The sequence below is a fragment of the Panthera tigris genome, chromosome D1, assembly GCF_018350195.1.
Source record: "Panthera tigris isolate Pti1 chromosome D1, P.tigris_Pti1_mat1.1, whole genome shotgun sequence".
Taxonomy (NCBI): Eukaryota; Metazoa; Chordata; class Mammalia; order Carnivora; family Felidae; genus Panthera; species Panthera tigris.
In genome coordinates this window covers 64953787-64969605 of record NC_056669.1, presented here as the reverse complement: position 1 = coordinate 64969605, position 15819 = coordinate 64953787, and the positions used below count along the sequence as shown (strand labels likewise).

At 42.3% G+C, this 15819-nt stretch overlaps 1 protein-coding gene across 3 annotated transcripts in view; it reads left to right on the top strand.

The window, feature by feature from the left end:
• Nucleotides 1–15819, top strand: part of TRIM66 (tripartite motif containing 66) — a 54819-nt gene that overhangs the window by 2655 nt on the left and 36345 nt on the right. Inside the window, exons 2-4 of one of the 3 annotated variants that reach the window (XM_042957771.1) lie at nt 201–384; nt 6858–6957; nt 7050–7170. The exons of 1 other annotated variant lie outside the window; for it this stretch is intronic. The gene's annotated coding sequence lies outside the window, so the exon portion shown is untranslated. Of the gene's footprint in view, nt 1–200; nt 385–6857; nt 6958–7049; nt 7171–15819 lie in introns of those variants that run through there. One more of the 3 variants, XM_042957774.1, reaches the window with a different exon arrangement.

Sequence of the window (15819 nt, the reverse complement as noted above, 5' to 3'; positions counted from 1 at the left end):
TGGTTCTATCACGGTGGAGGGAATTCCCTGGGTGATTGTCTGGCTCTGGTTTCTAGCAGATTCCCTTTCATTCCTAAGGTGGTTTGTCAATGTGGGTTAGTTTCCCTAGGCTGACCAGCTCTGAGACAGCAAGTTCTGTATCTGCAAAGTTGAGTAGCATCCAGACATTAGGCATTAGGTAACCTGTCCCTCTCCACCAGGCACACGGAAAGTGCTGAGACATGACCTCTGAGAGGCCTGCTTCTCTGTGACATCTCTTCTGAAGTAGAGTGTGGTCTTGTGACATCTCAGGCATATGGGCTCCCCCGGAGAGAAAGGGCCTCAGAAAATATCTGTGAAATGAGCAGAAGGGAGATGATGCCAGACAGCAGCCTGGCGAGACAGGTAAATGTGGTGCTGACCTTTTCTGGAACCCACGCCTTTCTCTAGGGAACCTTATGAACACTCCCCACCCTGAAGAGGGCTCTGGTGGTCCCCTTTTCTTTTTCTCCTCTCTGGGTTCCTGAGTTCCTTAGCAGTCCTTCACATGGCAACAACAGCCTGGGTAGATCCAACCTTGTTTTCTTGCTCTCCATCTTTAGGTTTGGACATTTGGAAAGATTATGTTGCTTTCCTTTTTCAAGTAAAGGATTGTTAATTTAAGATGGAAAGAGCCAGGGTTTCTGTTCTTCTTTTTTTTTTTTTTTTAATGTTTATTTTTGAGAGACAGAGTGTGAGCGGGGGAGGGGCAGAAAGAGGGAAACACAGAATCTGAAGCAGGCTCCAGGCTCTGAGCTGTCAGCACAGAGCCCGAAGCGGGCTCCAACTCACGAGCTGTGAGATCATGACCTGAGCCAAAGTTGGACGCCCAACCAATTAAGCCACCCAGGCGCCCTAGGGTTTCTGTTCTTTTTAAGTGAGAGTTCTAGAAAAACTCAGAAATCCTAATGTATTTCAGAAAGGATTTTAAAAATAGCATGTAATAGAAAATCCAGTAAAACATTAAAGAAAATCTTTAAAAATATAAGTATAAACATCTCAAATGATAACACTTTATAATGCTTTTTTATGTCTGAATATTACTTTCAGCTCTTGTCTACGTGGAGACATAGCTATCTACAAAGCTGATGATCATAGCATACAAATCCTTTTGCATTCTGCTTTTCATTTAATACCGTGACATTTTTCTGTATCACTACTCAGTCTTCATGATTATTATTTTTAATATCTTAACTGATTTATCTTCAGCATGTACTGTAATTTACTAAGCCATTTTCTCCTGTATTTTTTTTGTTTCTTTTTGTTTTTTTGGTTGTTGTTCTTATTGTGTTCTTTGCTATTAGAGACAGTGATGCAATGGACATTTGTGTATATGTGTTTTTTCTTCTTCTATTGAATAGCTTGTCTAGGGTAAATTCCCAGGAGTGAGATTGCTGTATTATAGGGTATGAACATTTTTATGATTCATTTTATGCTGTTTTTTTCCCCAAATGGATTGTACCAATTTATGCACCAGCAGCATGTATAGTTACCACTTTCAGCTACACCAGGCTCAGGGGGTTTTGTTGTTGTTGTTTTGCCTTTATCAGTAGTTTTTGATAAATGGCAATATAGTATTTAGAGAAAAATCCATAGGACCACAGGGTTTTCTTGAGCACAAAGTAAAAATAATCTAATTTGAAGATTAGGAATTTCTAGGAGTCTTTCCTAACTGTGTTGAATAGATTTTTTAAAAATCTCATTATACTACATGGAAAATGTATTCCTAGAAGCTTTGTTGCAAGCTAGGGTGGAAAACCTTGCTGCCATTAAACTCAGAATAGCAAAATGTGAAGAGAGGAATTCTAGGATATTAGAGGACAGTTTATCCAATAGCACAACAAGGAAGGGCTTAAATATTTGGATTTTAATTTAATTTCAGGTGATAAAATCAGCAGAAAGAACATAGAAGCTTGGGTTCATTTCCTACCCCTATTTTTTTTTAAGTTTATTTATCTACAGAGAGAGAGCAGGGGAACGACAGAGAGAGGAGAGAGAGAATCCCAAGCAGGCTCCACACTGTCAGTGTGTGCGGAGCCTGATGTGGGGCTTGAACCCACCAACCACTACATCATGACCAGAGCTGAAATCTGGAGTCACCCAGGCACCCCTCTACCTCTATTTTTACTCGCTGAATGATATTAAATGAACAACATACTCTCTTTGGATCTTAGTTTTCTTGTTTTTCTAATGAAAAATACTGAGATTTATTCTTTCATTTTAGAAATATTTATTGAGTGCATACTGTGTGTAGACACTATGTATATGTTCCAGGCAGTGAGGAGTGGGGACAATGGTGAACAAGAAAGACTAAGTTCTGTTCTAGGACTGTGTCTAAAATAGACAGTAAACAAGTAAACAGATAATATATCATGTTCAAACCGTCTAGCATCGAGTGGGTGTTCTCTCATTGCCTAGTGTGTCTCTCTCCTCTTTTCCTCCTGAACTGAATCTTGTTTTGATGATCACTTGCTCTGTACTACCCGTGCGAACAGTCTTTGAAATTCTTACCCCCAATGTGGCATGGAATGACTTGCTCTGCCATTCCTTGGCAAGGCTACAGAAACTCTCAGATCAGGCTGTCGGGTGTTAAAAGGAAGTGATTTGTGAGCAAGGTAATGTTATATGTGAGGCTTTCTGTCCTTCCAGGCTTTCACATGATGTTTCATTTAGTCCTAGTTTCCTGGTTCCATGACTTAGAGCAGAGGTCTCAGGCTGATTACTGGTATATGTTGTTTGACTCATGCTGTTTTCAAGTTTTTATTTTTTTTTTTAATGTTTATTTTTGAGAGAGAGGGAGACAGAGTACCAGTGTGTGTGTGTGTGTGTGTGTGTGTGTGTGTGTGTGTGTGTGTGTGGCGCGGGGAGGGGGGTGGACAGAGAGAGAGAGAGGAAGACACAGAATCCGAAGCAGGCTCCAGGCTCCGAGCTGTCAGCCCAGAGCACAATGCCGGGCTCAAACTCAGGAGCTGTGAGATCATGACCTGAGCCAAAGTCTGATGCCTAACCACCTGGGCCACCCAGGCACCCCTGTTTTCATGGTTTTAAATTTTAATTAGTTGCCAACGTTTCAGAGTTTAAGTAAAAATTTGGATTTCTGGCGTTTTGAAAAACTAAGATTTGGCAACAGTGGACCCATATTCTTTTTATTATTATTTTTAATGTTCATTTTTGAAAGACAGAGAGAGACAGAGCACAAGCAGGGGTGGAGTGGGGAGAGAGGGGGACACAGAATCTGAAGCAGGCTCCAGGCTCTGAGTTGTCAGCCCAGAGCCCAATGTGGGGCTCAAACCCATGAACCGCGAGATCATGACCTGAGCCAAAGTCGGACGCTCGACAGACTGAGCCACCGAGGCGCCCTGAGACCCATATTCTTTTAGGTGGAGCACTTCGCTATTTACATGCCTGGCCCCCATAGGCATTCGAATCTGCTACCCCTGGCTTAAGTACATTCTGCCATACTCTATCCCTTTTTCTAGGTCAGAGGAGGTAGGAAGGAGAGGGAAGAGCTAAGGCATAGTGGAAAGCAGCCAGAGGAAGGGGATAGAAGAGAGGTCATTTGACCGTCCCCCTTTACTCTCAAATCAGAGACTCTATTGTTTGGTTGTGCCTTTAATTTAACCTTTACCCTCTGAGTTACTTCAGTTGCTCTTCTAAGACAGAAGTGAAATATTTATTTATATTCTTACCCTGAGTTGTGCCCACTGATGTTGAAAAGCCATGCCACCACTTTGAATCCCCTGAGTTGTTATTTATTTATTTTTAAAGTTTATTTATTTATTTATTGAGAGAAAGAGAGAGCATGAGCAGGAAAAGGAAAGAGAGAGAGGGAGAAAGAGAATCTTAACAGGCTCTGCACCATCAGCATAGAGCCCGATGCAGGGTGATCTCATCAACCCTTAAGATCATGCCTGAGACGAAATCAAGAGTTGGATGCTTAACCAACTGAACCACCCAGGCGCCCTCCCGTCCCAGAGTTGTCATTTGAAGCCTAATGCAACAGTTCTCAAAATATGGTCTGTAGACCTATGGCAGGAAGCAGGGGCAGGGTGGGGATGGTGATGGTCCCTGAGACTCTTTCACAAGTGTCCACAGGATCACAAGTTTCCACAGAGTCAAAACCATTTTCATAACACTACAGAATGTTATTTGCCCTTTTCACTGGATTGTCATTTGCACTAATGGTGCCAAAGCAAATGCCAAAGGTGGTGTGTAAAAAGCCAAAGATGCTGGTAGAAGACATTGTATTCTTCACTGCTAGGCACTTGCAGGAAAAGGGAAAGGACGGGAGGAGAAGGGAGAAGCCAGTTTCACTTAGGTGTGCCCATGATGAGGTAGGCAATATTTTATTAAATTCCAGTCCTTAAATATGCATCATTTTAATATTCTTTGTGAAGAAACTGGAAGTGTGCATAAAGCATTTCTACTTATCAGGGTGAGGAACTGCACTTGTACTATTATTTGAGTTGCAAGCTGAACTAGCCTTTTTTTTTTTTTTTTTTTTTTTTTTTTTGTACAACACCAGTTTTACTTGAGAGAACAGCTGACAGACAAACTGTGGTTATTCAGACTTGAGAATATGGCAAATATGCTCTCAAAAATGAAGTGAGCCTGTCATTTCAAGGAAAAAAACCTGACAGTATTTGTTGCCAATGATAAAATTAGAGCTTTCAGCAAAATTTAGAATTCTGGTAAAGGCATAGCTGCCTCTATGAGTTTGACATCTTCCTAATAAAGTATTTTCCAATAAGACTGGAGGTGATGTTTAAGAGTGTGATGTTTTGTTATCGTATAAGGAAACATCAGTGTTTGAAGCATCTACATAAGTCATTGGATCAATGTTTTCCAAATGACAGATGCCTGGTGTTCTAAAACGATGCCTAGGTAGAAGGGCAGTTTACAGTGCAAGACAGACCAGTGGATTTTCATGTCACAGGGTAAGAAAAATTCACTGATGTAGTTTCAGATTCCACATTACAACTAACCTTTAAGAAAGTGCCACTTGTTGTAGTTTCAAAGGATATCCACAGTTACCTGATAAGGCTATTAAAAATACTCTTATCTCTTCCAATCGTACAGCCCTGCGAGGCTGGCTTTTCTTCATACACTGTAAACAGAATAACATACAGCAGATGGACTACGGAAGCAGGTATGGCAATCCAGCTGGCTTTTATTAACACAGACATTAATGAGGTTTGCAAAAAGGAAAAACAATGTCACTCTTCTCCCTAAATTTATTTTTTTAATAGTTTGTTTTTTCCTAAAAAGTATGCTATTCAGGTGGACATGTAATACGTTTATTGTTTTTAAATGAATTAATATTTTAAAATTATCTCAGTTTTCATTTATAACATGGTAAATAGTAGTAGATATAACCCACATAAATAAAATCTCTTTGGTGTCCTGAATAATTAAGTCTGATATTTTCGAAGTCTAACAAAATAAACTCAGCCACACTTAAACCTTCTAAGACAGATTGCCCTTCCCTCCACCAGCACTACTATGCTGCCCTCTGGGAAATAACTACTCTTAGAGCCCCAAAATGAATTAGAGGTGAGAGTCCATCCATTATTTTACTTAGTGGCATTTTGCTGGGCCTCCAAGCAGCCTGGCCTCTCCCAGCCCTGTCACTCTTCATCTTTAATGGGTTTGGCTCCCAAAGACTATGGACTGAAATGAAAGTTCTGTCAAATCTGCATAACTCCAGAGCTCCAGATGTGAATTCAATGACATTTGGTTTCTTTCTTAAGTAGGTACAAGTATAAAATGAGGTACACTTCTTTTACTCTTATACAAAACTTACATAAAATTGAATACAGTTTGCAAGTTATAAAAAACCAAAACAATCAAATTAACAATATCAGTTTCATTTGCAGATGATGTGTTGCTGAACTAAACTGCTATTACAGTTTAAATGTGGTGCTCCTGGTGTGGCCAGGTGTGGCAAACTTTTGCCAGGGTGATGATGGCTTAATTTCCCTACCTCCTACATCTGTTCCAAGCAAGATGAAACATTCCTCACCACATGCCACAATGTTATTGAGACTTCATGTGGCAAGAATGCATCATTTACATATTAAGGCTTCCCCTTTCTCTTCCCATTTGCCTGAGACAGAGTAATAAGTGCATGGTGTGAATTAGATCCTAAACTCTTAACACTGCCTCTAAAATCTTGTTGAGGTGTATATGCAGATGAACTGGAACATTTATAGATTTAAAAATTCTTATCAGAATGAATACTAATTTTAAAAAATAGTGAGGAGAACTCACAAAAATATGTGTGTTGGACCTTAGCTTGAGAAATATTTCAGTAGTAAGGGTGTGAAGTCCAATTTTGAATTTGAATTTGAACTTTGCTATTTGCCATCTGTCTTTGTGCAATTACCCAAACTCTCTGAACCTCAGTTTCCTCAGCCTGTCCTTCATGGTTTTACTGAATTCGTAGAAGTATCATAATGCCTACCTCCAAGAGTAGTTGTGAGGTTTGAGATAAAGCATATAAAGCACCTGGTATAAACTTGGCTTTTAATACATTTCCTTTTCTTTTCCAAAATCTTGGACCAGGCTTGCCCACTAATAAAAAGAAGCACAGGTAGATCTTGGACACTTTTGAAGTCAAACAAACCTTGTAAGAAACACACAACCTAGCAGACCTCTCTAGGCTTTATTTTCCACAGTGGAGATGCTGGACTCTCTCTTTGAGCTCAAGTGAGAGTTTGGGGCTGAGCCCTGCAGGTTTCAGGGCACGAGCCTCCAGTTCTCAAAGTCCTCTCTGGCCTGTCCAGGAACATCCCCCACCCCAAAGAAATTAATCACTCTGCTTTGTGCTTCACTTACAGGCAGTGGAGCTTGCTCGCTCTGCACGCTGCTTCACACCTGAGGAGGTCGTTGCAAGAGCCCCGGTCCTGGGCACGGTCATGGGCATGGGGTCAGATATGGGTATGAGCTTTATGGGGCTGCCACTAGTTGACCAGAAACACAAGAGTGGTCATATGGAGCCCGTGGTACTGGCCTGTTCATTGTGCCGACAGAACCTGCAGGCTGTCGGTGCCTGACTCCTACCCTGCCAGCATTTGCTCTGTAAGGACTGCTTCCAGGGCTTGATCCAGGAGCTGAGGCAGGTTGCCAAGGCTTGTGGGACTGTCTCAGATGGTAAGTACAAAAGTACCACAGGTTCCCCTCCTTCACATCATAGGTCTCTTCCTGTTTCATAGGAACCGAATTTCAAGTGTAGAAAGAATCGGAATTTAAATGCCCAAGGGACACTCATTGCTGAGCACAACTCTTTAGGGAATCTGTGAGACAAAGCAAATCCTCTTGATGCCTGCTATATCTGTTTTGTAAGCTGGGACTCGCCATGCTTGGGATTTCCTTAAATTGGTGGCAGACCGAGAAACCTGGGAAGGTGTTGATTCAAGGTTTGGCTGGCTCCCCAGACAGAGAGGACGTGTGTCCTGGCTCACTAAACTTCCCAGGCGAGGCGGAGGGAGAACTGCTGGCCCCCTAGGATTGGTCAGGACCTGATTATGAACAGACGCACACTGACTAGCAACCATTCACCAGTTAAATTGCTGCTTAGTGGGAGGAGCTTGTGTCTCACTCCTGAACATCAGGTTTCCTAGGGAACAGTCTCATTGAGAACTGTGAGTCCTTGGAGACAAGAACCAGATCCCTTCATCTCAGCGTTCTAGCACAGGCATGCAACAGAGGTGCAGTCTCTGTTGGGTGAACTTGGAGGATGAGAAAGTCAAACAAGTAGAGAGTATTTAGGAACATCATCTTTATCTTTGTTATCTGCAGTATTGTTAAAGTGATTTGTGGCACAAGTCTAGGCTCCTTGAGGCATTGTAGCAGTGCAGTTGTCCTTAGGTATGAATTTGGGGCCCTCTAAATCCTTGGGTAAACTGTGTAACCTCTCTGGGCTCTTTTGTGAGTTTGGAGCACAGAAAAGATAGTGTACGTTGATTTTAAAAATTAATGTCTGGGTGTGCCTGGGTGGCTCAGTCCGTTGAGCATCCGACTTCAGCTCAGGTCATGATCTTGCAGTCTGTGAGTTGGAGCCCCACGTTGGGCTCTGTGCTGACAGCTCAGAGCCTGGAGCCTGCTTCAGATTCTGTGTCTCCCCCTCTCTCTGCCCCTCCCCCATTCATGCTCTGTCTCTCTCTGTCTCTCAAAAATAAATAAACGTTAAAAAAATAAAACTTAATATCTGATTTTTAAACTTAAATTTCATTCTTCCTTAACTTTTTAATTTTATCTTATAAATCTCATTCTATTTATGTGGCAAATTTTAACAATCATTTTTAAAGGGACTTTATTAATATTTGAACATATTTACAAACTTAGCTAATAATTGCTTTCATAAGTTAAACGTATTTTATTTTTCTTTTTTTAAAAAAATGTTTATTATTTTGAAAGAGAGAGAGAGAGAGAGCAAATGAGGGAGGGGCAGAGGGAGAAGGAGAGAGAGAATCCCAAGCAGGCTCTACGCTGTTAGCAGAACCTAACACAGGGCTTGATCTCACAAACTGTGAGATCATGACCTAAGCTGAAATCAAGAGTTGGACACTTAACCCGCTGAGCCATCCAGGCACCTCCTATTTTATTCTTTTTTTTAAGTATTTCAATTGTCTAGCAAATAAACATTCCTAATTAAAGGACACTTGGAAATCTAATAAGTTAAATTTATAAACATGGTGAATCTTAAATATGTCTTAGAAAGTTCCTTTAGAATATATAAAGAACTTCTACAACCCAACAATAAAAAAAATCAAACAACCTAATTTAACAATGGGCAAAGAACTCGAATAGACATTTCTCCAAACAGGATATACAAATGGCCAATGAGCACACAAAAAGATGCTCAGTATCACTAATCTTTAGGGAAATACAAATCAAAACCACAATGGGATGCCACCTCATACCCATTAGGATGGCTACTATTAAAAAAAAAAAAAAGAACAGAAAATAACCAGTGTTGGTGAGGATATGGAGAAAGTGAATCCTTGTATATTATTAATGGGAATATAAAATGGTATAGCTTCTGTGGAAAACAGCACAGCCATTCCTCAAAAAATTAAAAAATAGAATTACCGTATGGTCCAGCAATTCTACTTCTGGGTGTATACCAGAGAGAATTAAAGAATTTAAAGCAGGGACTCAAAGAAGTAGTTGTACACCTGTGTTCAAAGCAGCATTATTCGCATGGCCAAAAGGCAGAAGTAACCCAGGTGTCCGCTGAAAGATGAATGGATAAACAAAATGTGGTGTATAGGTACAATGGAATATTATTTAGTCTTAATAAGGAAGAAAATTCTGACACATGTTACAGCATGAATGAACCTTGAGAACATCATACTAAATAAAATAAGCCAGTTACAAAAAAACAAATAGTCGGGACGCCTGGGTGGCTCAGTCAGTTAAGCGTCCGACTTCGGGTCAGGTCACGATCTCATGGTCCGTGAGTTCGAGCCCCGTGTCGGGCTCTGTGCTGACAGCTCAGATCCTGGAGCCTGCTTCAGATTCTGTGTCTCCCTCTCTCTCTCTGCTCCTCCCCCGTTCATGCTCTGTCTCTCTCTATCTCAAAAATAAATAAACATTAAAAAAAAACCCCAAATAGTCTATGATTCTATTTACATGAGGTACCTAGAGTAGTCAAATTCATAGAGACAGAAAATAGAATGGTGGTTGCCAGCGACTGGGGGGAGTGGGGAATGGAGAGTTGTTGTATAATGGTATTGAGTTTCAGTTTTGCCCGTGTTTTAATCAGGTTTGTTGTTTTTGTTGAGTTGTAGGAGTTCTTTATATATTAGGGGTACTAGGCCCTTATCAGATAATATGATTTGTAAATATTTTCTCTCATTCAGTGGGTTGGACTTTTGTTCTGTTAATAGTGTCCTTTGATGCACAAAAGATTTGAATTTTGCTAAAGTCCAACTTCTCTATTTTTGCTTTTGTTGCCTGTGCTTTTGGTGTCATATCCATGAAATCATTGCCAAATCCATTGTTGTGAAGCTTTTCCTCTGTATTTTCTTTTAAGAGTTTTATAGTTTAACTCTTATGTTTAAGTCTTTGATCTCATTTGGGATTTTTAACATGAACTAATTATGCATGTCTTAAGGCTTTGTGTGGCTCTCAAGTCGAAAATTAAATCATACTAATGACAATTATTAGAATCATAGTGTTTATTTGCCAAGTTATTTGAAGTGTAATGGAGAATAAAAATATAAGCCTTGGTGTCAATGTATTTGGGCATATGAGTGTGAGTTCTAATCTGCCTGCCACTTAGTAGTTGGACAGCTTGGGCAAGTTGTCTTGCTTATGAAATGAGGATGGTAATAGTAGTAATTAACTTAAAGGATTGTTATGAAAATGAAATTATAACATACACATAGAACATTCTGTGCTACTCATAGTATATAGTAATAAGACAAGAAACATGAAAAAATACTATTATTTAGAACTTTTGAAACTGAAGTGGAAAAAAATCTGTTAGATGTGAACATGCTTGATTTAGAACAAGAGAGACAATTTCTTTTCCTTTTTTTTTTTTTTGAGAGACAATTTCTTAAATATGTGGCATCTTATATTCCTTGGTATGTCTTATGGTCTGGCTAGGCCTTTGCTACCTTCCATATTTGCATTTATGGATGCAGAGTAGAATCAGCTTCCATGACTACTTGGAGATTTTAGGACTCTATGCTGTGTGGTATTTGTTGGTTTGTATGTTTGTCTCCTTCGTGGGTATTTGACTTCTGTGTAGCTGACTCTATGGCATTTAGGGTACAGAGATGAAAAGGCAGGGCCCTTGTCCTCAAGAAACTCATGTTCTGTTGAAGGGCAAATAACTAGACAGATGATTATAATATGGTGCGGCAGGGGTGTGAAGAGAAGGTTGTTGAAAGTTCAGGCATAGCAGCAATGCCTCTGGGAGGTTCTCCACGGACCAAGTCTGGTGGATATCAGTTGCTTACTGAATGTTTTCTGAAGAACTAAAAGAATGGTACCCAAATGAGCTGCTTCATGAAAAGGAGAGCTGTCCTCTCTCTCTGGTAAGTCTAGTGAGAGACCCAATACCTGAACTTGATTTCTGGTCCATAATTTGAGAAGCCATGCTCTGGGAGTCTGGTTCTTTGGAAAGAGCTTTAAGCACTTCCACTTTGTCCAGCAGAGTAGGGGCACAGACTTGCTAAAATGCTTATTGTATTGCTGTCAATCTGGAGTTTTCAAAAGTAAAATGTGGAAGCAGGTAGAGAGGAGGTGAGTAGAGGCTGAAGAATAAATAGGGTGCATCAGTGCCTCCAGCCATATGCCAACAGTGAATGGGGATATGTCATTTTCCATAAATCTAGTTCTGCTAGTTGCTGGGCAGAGCTGAGCATTGCTGTGTTGCATCGGCTGTGTGCCTGGGCTCGGGTTCTGGCCAGCTGGTTTCCAACTCCAGTCCCTCGGTGGAGCCTTCCCATGCCTGCACTTCTGCACTGGTACTCGGCACTGGGGAGGACATGAGGTGGGCATCTTATTCAACTGGACCGAGTCTTTCAACTCTACAACTCCACAGCCCAACACAGAACCTGACACAGGATGGGGGCTCAGGTGAATATTTATTGATCGAATGATTTAATCACTGGATTCACAGAGATCTCCCATGGCTCTTACCTGGAAGGAAGACTGTTTCACTTGTGACACTGCCCCTTTCTACTTCTCAAGTTGCAAGGTGCACATATATTTTTCAAGCACCTGCTAGTTGGCAGAGACTGCAGTAGGTACTTGTGCCTGTATTATCTTTTCTAAACTTTGCAATCACCCTATAATTAGGCATTCCCATTTTACAGATGAAAAACCTGGGGATTGTGAATATGTAAGGTCTAATGTCCAAAACAACTGCTAAATGTCAGCTCAGGTCAAACCTGTCTTCAAAGCTTGTGATCTGCACTGTAGCACTTCGCTCTGGGAAAGATTTCACCCGGAATCACTGAACTGATGGAGACTCTGCGGAAAATCTTTGAGGAAAGAACCAATGCTGCAGCCTGAGTCATCAGGTGCACATCTTTAATGAGGCCACAGCTTAGCTGAGATTCCCTCCCCTCCCCGCCCCCCCCCCCCCAGCAACTCCAGCACAGTGGGAAGTGTGTCTACATTAGGTCTCTGCCTCTAAGGAGACCAGCTGGGCAAAGTCTTCAATCAAAAGGTAGTGATGGGGACCAGAGCAAAGGCAGCTCTGTGCTGAGCACACAATGGCTTAGCCATGCAGTGGGATGACTGGAGCTGAAGTCTCTGTGCAGAAAGGCTGGATATTGGAAGTGGATTTACTCAGCCAATGAGAATATCTATTTGGGACTATTTGCCTTTAAGCCTAATTGAAAATGGTCCCAGGTCAAACTCTATCTGTGAAGTTAGCCATTGAGTCACAAAGTGATACTTTAAGATGTAGCAAGCTCTGAAGGGAGCTGGTGGGCCTGAAACTGACATTTACCATGTGTCTTCAAAATTCTCAGGACTCCTGTAGCTCTATTTGTTATTTTAGGGAAGAAAGGCAATTAATTGGATATTTCCTTCCCCAGGTAAGTAAAAGGAACATTGTTCTTTCTTTTCAAATCTACTAAAAGGCAAATCCTAGCTGAGAGACCTTGATTCTGATTTCTAAGTTTTAGAATCTACTTGTTTAGTATTTTACTTTTCCTGTTATCAATGTGGGTGATTTGTGAGATGTGAGCAGAACCCTGGTATGGAAGTCATGGCCTTTGGAGCTCAGTCTGGACTCCAGCACTAATTGGGCAATCCCAGGTCTTCTCTGGCTTTCAGGGCTGGACTTGAAGAACTCTAAGAACACCAAATAACCACGATAGCCTCATGCTTCCCAAAGCTAGTGATGGGTGACAGCACATCCCTTGTAAACTACAGTTGCAGAAAAGGGGAGCAATCTCTGTCCCTTGGTGGGCAGGTCTTGGGACTTTGGGAAGATCCAAAGAGAGGGAACTGATGCAACATGCTACAACCTCAGAGTCAGAGAAGGAAATGATGATCTTAATGAGAGCTCAGCTGGAGGGGCTCTTAATGGCCTGGGGTGAGAGTGGGAGGCAGCAGGGGTGAGATCTCAGCTATAGGAGCCTGGAAGGCAGAGTTGTTTGGCCAGTCCAGGTACTGAACTGTGTCCCCAACCATTGTGGGGTCTGTTTTGGGCAGTGACCCAAGTCTCCTAGGTGGAGGGTAGCCAGCTGAGCTGGGCTGAGCTGAGTGTGCAGCAGGTGCAGAAGCTGGAGCTCCGGAGCCCTATCAGTGGGATGGCTTTTTAGTTCATGAACAGTTTCCTCACCTTAATTGGCTCTCCAGGGCCCTGGGAGTAGCACCAGCACCTCAGAACAGTACCCGTTACTGGGAGAGCAATTCCCTTGGTAATAGGAAGGAGGCAGGCTGTATTCTCGGGGATATGCTGGCTGCTGCCGACACTGCTTGGGAGGATATAGCTAGAGCAGATTTGCTGAGGGAGGGAGTTCAAGGTGGTTGTGATTGATGGATAGGGTCTTGGAGGTGACCCTTGTCTGCTGGAGCTCTCTCATTCAAGGGGGACCAGCCATGGTTGACTGCTGTGGAGGCTAAAGAGCAGGAAAGACCCTTGGAGCTTATCTCTAATCCCTCACTGAATAAATGGGGCATCAGGAGTCCAGAAAGCATTAGAATCCTGCTGAATGCCATAGTTGTTACAGAGCCAGAAAGAAAATTCATTTCCTTTGCCTGCCAATCCAGGGTTTGCCCAGGCTTGAGGGCCAGTAGGAACTGCAGACCTAGAGTAGCCTGCTGCCCTTTGTTCTTCCACTGTCTCTCTGTCCAGGCCCAGTTGGAGATGGAGACAGTGGCTTTGCATGGAGTGTCACTGAAGGCCTTGGACTGACTCTTGAGATTTGAAGGGAAGGATATAGAGGTGCCAATCTATCAGATGAGATGAGCCCAGATTCCTCCCACTTGTATCTTCTGCATTCTGTTCTGGGTTCTTTCTTGGCACCGAAAGCTTGTTTCAGTCAGGTGGTCCCCTTGGAGCATGGGCTCTGAAAGCTGTGGACCATCCATCTCCTCAGCCTATCACCTAGCTCTCATGCCCAGTTTCTGACTCTAGCTTAGATCCGCCACCTGGCTGTGCCCCACACTCTCTGGCTGTCCTTGCCTAACCTCACTTTACCTATTGCCTCTGTGCATTATGTTCCTAAATCCTCTAGCCTCAACCCTGACCACTCTCTTCTATTGTGGGCTTGCATTTTGAGCTATCTAAAAGGCTCTCAGTTGCTTACAGTTCAGAACAGAAACTTAGCATGGCCTTCAAGGCTCTTCCCAATCTGACTCCAAGCTAATTTTAGAGCCTCATCTCTGTCACTCCTCCTGCATGAGCCAGCTTTATGAATCTTTCCCCTAAAGGCCTCACATTTTGACATCTGTAATCCTCTGTGTATGATGTTCCCTCCTCCTGAAGTGCCCTTTTCTTGTTAGTAACATCTTACCCCAAACTGAAGGTTGGCTCAAATGTGACCCAGTTATCATAACTTAGAGGACACAGGGTGGAGGTTAACTTGGGAATAAGCAGGACCCCATTACTGGAATTGGGCACTTTGTAAAGGGTGAGGTTAGAACAATTTAAGTAGCTGTTGCTTTAGGCCAGGGGCCAGCATACTTTTTCTGTAAAGGGCTAGATGGTAAATATATTTGGTTTTGTGGGTCATATAGGCTCTGTTACCGCTACTTAATTCTGCCACTGCAGCACAGACAATATGGGAATGGATGGGCATGACCGTGTTCCAGTAAATTTTTACTTACAAAAACAGGCAACCTGTGGTTTTCTGACCCCTGTTTTAGTCTCTGCCTGGGGAAATTGGATGGATTTGAACCTGTGAGTGACATCAAGTAGGAATATCTGTATAGGAGCCAGGCAGGCCCAGGAAAATATGGAAGGAAATTTCAGGTAGGGAATAGTGTTAGGATGAGGCATGGAGAAAAGGGGAGGAGGCAAAGGAGGGAGTTAATTTTGGCTGCAATATAGGATTGTTTGAAGGAGAGAAGTGAGAACTCTGGAATGGAAATTTGAGGCCACATTATGAAGGGTCTTGACCAATTTAAGCTCTAGGCAGTGGGGAGACACTGGATACTTTGGTCAATGAATACGATCAAATACGTATTTTTAAAAAGTTATTCTGGTTCAGTGAGAAGAATGATTGGAGGAGACAAGACTGGATGCAGAAAGCCCTGCTAGGAGGCTACTTTAGTTGTCCTGGCCATTGGTTCCAGATTACTGGTCCTCAAATGCCTAAGAATTACTTGGGTTACTCACCAAAAATATAGATTCTTGGTCCCACACCCACATACAAGAGATCTAGATTTGGCAGATTCAGGTTTTCTAACAAACCCTCAAGATTTGTGAATCACTGGTCCAGCAAAGCAGAATGAAGCCTGACCCAGAGAGGCTATGGATACCAGAGAAAGTGGGGCCCACATAAGATGGGATTTGGCAAGTACCCTCTTACTCCCTCTTATCTCTGTTTATGACAGCCCATCCATTTGACCCCTTTTTCTTCACACACCACCACTCCTTCCAACATCTTATTTTGGTTATGCCTTATTGGTTCTCTTTGAAACACTTCTGTCCCTTTCTTTCCATTTCTACCCTTGTTCAGGGTCCCATCAGTGCTAAACTGGACAAGGCTTCTCCCTGTGCCCCATCTCCAGTTCATCAGGATAATCATAAAGCCCAGCTTTGTCACTCTCCAGAGCCTTTGCTTTTAGGATAAAGGTGAAGCTCCTTAGCCTAGCATTCAG